At 37.9% G+C, this 3,031-nt stretch overlaps 1 pseudogene; it reads right to left on the minus strand.

Annotated features, from left to right (window-relative positions):
• Nucleotides 1-399: 399 nt before the first annotated feature.
• On the minus strand, nucleotides 400-1,585 carry LOC102027737 (annotated as a pseudogene).
• Between the last annotated feature and the right edge of the window lie 1,446 nt (nucleotides 1,586-3,031).

Raw genomic sequence — 3,031 nt, forward strand, 5'->3', positions numbered from 1 at the left:
ATGTGCCCTGACTCTTTTTTGAGTAACGGTTCACATCAGTATGCAAAAGCAATGCATTTTCAATGTAGGATAAATATGTTCATACGAGTAAGAATGGAAAAAAGGTCTTAGTTTTCCATATTTTAAATAACAGACACATAGTATCTTAAGGTGTGACATAATTAGCAATTTTTAGACAATGAACATAATACACTATATTACATAGCAATGTGACAGGCTCCCATTTTAGGAACAAAAATAAATTTCACACGAAAAAGATTTATCTTAATTCATATAAAATACATTTAGAATAAATCTAAATTTTCATCATCAAAGTACTCAGAAACATACGCAGAGAAGCTCTAGGAGGTGTAAGTCCCCATTTTGGCCAAGATGCACATACAAAGAGATCTTTAGCAATTACTGATCATCACCTCATTGCCTTAAATTTCTAGATTTTCCATTTTCAATTCTTTTTTTGAAGACTGCGGCCACTCCATCTGCCACAACTCCAAGAGAAGTTTTTCCTTAAATGCCACTTTGGGTTCCACAGCATTAGCCTCAGAAGTTGATACATACTCTTTCTCAGCGCTGGGAAGTTCCAAATCTACTTCCTCATCAGACTCAGCTTTTTCTTTAATTGCTTGCCATTCTCCATATGGGTTTGCTTTTTTCAAAGTTTTGGATTTTTCTTCACTTGGACTTGATGAATTTTGTTTTTGGACACTTTTTTCTTTCTGTATTTTTGGGGCAGTTCCTTCATCACTATTTTTATTTTTTACCTTAAAATTTATTTTTGGCTGTTTTGTTTCTGCAGAGACTATTTGAGTTTTGTTCCCCATCAGAGTCACTATCTGATGACTCAGATTCTTTTGGGCTGCCGAGTGACTTTTTACCGACCTTATTAGAAAGCATACTGCCAGTATGTGGAATGAAATCATCAGGTTTTTCCCATTTGGATTCTCCTGTTTCTGTATTATAGTAATAGCTATAACCATTTTCACTTAAACCTTCTACCCAAATGGCCTTTGCTGTCTTTTTAAAATTTCCTTGAAATCCTTCCGGTTTCTCCCACTGAGATGCTCCTGTGATGAGATCGTAATAGTAAGGGTAACCTTCTGAGGTAATACCTTCTACCCATCGACCCTTTGAAGGATCTTTTTCCTTCTTCTTCTTCTTTTCTTTCTGTTGATTTGATGCAGAGGGAGGTGGGGTAGTACTGGGTACTGGTGACACACTTGGTACTGAGATGTCTGACTCTAAGCCAAGCCTTTTCAGATCCTCTTGGTATGCTTTTAGGGCAGCTGCCTCCATGGCAGCAAACTCCTTTGATGCCTTTTCTTCTTCTTTCGCCTTATCCAGGCTTTTCTGTTTAATCTCACTGATTATCTTTGCCACATTTTCCTTATGATTCTTTCCCCTTTCATGAAATTCAACACTGGGCCTATTGTCTGCGATCCAGCACTTGCAGTAATCACAGAATTTCTTTGGTTGTGACTTCCAGTAGTCGGCCATGACTGCGCCAGCCGCTCCTCGCGTCGTCAAGGGCACTACTCACTCTCACGCTCTGCAGACCTGGCCCGCCGAGGGATCCGCCCCAGCACTCCTCCGAAGGATCTTAGTTCTTAAAAAGTTTCTTCCACTCACTTATTCCATTTTCTATAAAAGCATATATACTTATTAAATATTTATAAAACTTGTAATTAGACTTATTTTTCAGTCCTGGAGAACTAACAGTGAACTTTTGCTCCATAAGAAATTATGTTAAAACTAAGCCCCTGGAAGCATTAACCATTTATTTGTTACCATTTCTGTCAGTCAGAAGTTTGTTTTGGGCACAGCTGGGATAGCTTGTTTCTTTTCCATCTGCTTTGGCTGGGCTCACTCATTCCACTAGGCAGCTGGGGTCACTCATACATCTGGTGATGGCTATCTGTTGACAGGGGTGATGGAAGTAATTCAGTATCCATCAGGTTAACTAACTGTTGATGATAGAGTTCTCAAGAGCCTTAGGAAAGAGCCGTCCTACTGTAGTCATTTTCTTATCTCTACTTTCCTTCAATTTGGTCAAAGCAAGTCACATGACCAAGCTTAGACTCAAGCCATGGGGAAATAAACTCTACCTTTTTTTTTTCCAGTATTGGGAATTGAACTCATGACCTTGCGTTTGCCAGGCAGGCGCTGTGCCACTGAGCTAAATCCCCAGCCCCAAACTCTACCTTTTGATAGGAAAATTGACAGATACATTGAGAAGGGGCTTACGCAGACATGTGAGAAAATTATGAGTTTTTAAAAATCTCTTATACTGAACAGATTCCTCGTTGTTATGGCTTATATGTAGATGTGCTCTCAAAGCCTCACTTGCTCATAAGTGGGGCTTTGGGGAGTAACAGGATCATGGCTATGTGATACAGGATTAGTCCACTGATTACCTTAGCATAGTTCTGGGTGTGAGTGATGGATTTACTGAAGAGGGAATACTCACCCTGGGTGTCAGGGGCACCAGTCAATAAGCTTGCAGCCTGGATGGAATGAAAAGGAGAAGGAGAAAGTTTTGTTGTCTCCTGCCTCACCTGCCATGACCTGACTTGTGAGTGTCAGATATTTTGTCCCATCAACGAGAAAATAATTAACACACTCATATTAACCTTATTATGGAAAATAACTAAAAATGTTGTATATGGCTTGTCAAGTATGATGCTGCATTAACATTAAAAGAGCAACAGTAGACCAAAAATTGGAAGACAGACTATTTTTGGTGTTTTGAAAATAATTTTCTTCTCAGCCACAAAAATTGGAAGACATACTATTTTTGGTGTTTTGAAAATAATTCCAGTCTAGAATTATACATAGCTAAAATTTTCTTTTCAAAATGAAAGAGAAATAAATATTTTTAGCTAAGAAAACCTGATAGAGTTTAACATCACCAGATTCTCACTAATTAAGAGCTAATAAAAAATGATACACAACTGAATGTATCTGAACAATAATAATATTGAGTTAAAAACAAAGAAATAATCAAAATAACTGACAATAACAGTACTTAAATTGT

The sequence above is a fragment of the Chinchilla lanigera genome, unplaced genomic scaffold (genome assembly GCF_000276665.1).
Source record: "Chinchilla lanigera isolate Chin_1 unplaced genomic scaffold, ChiLan1.0 scaffold00013, whole genome shotgun sequence".
In the NCBI taxonomy this organism is placed as follows: Eukaryota; Metazoa; Chordata; class Mammalia; order Rodentia; family Chinchillidae; genus Chinchilla; species Chinchilla lanigera.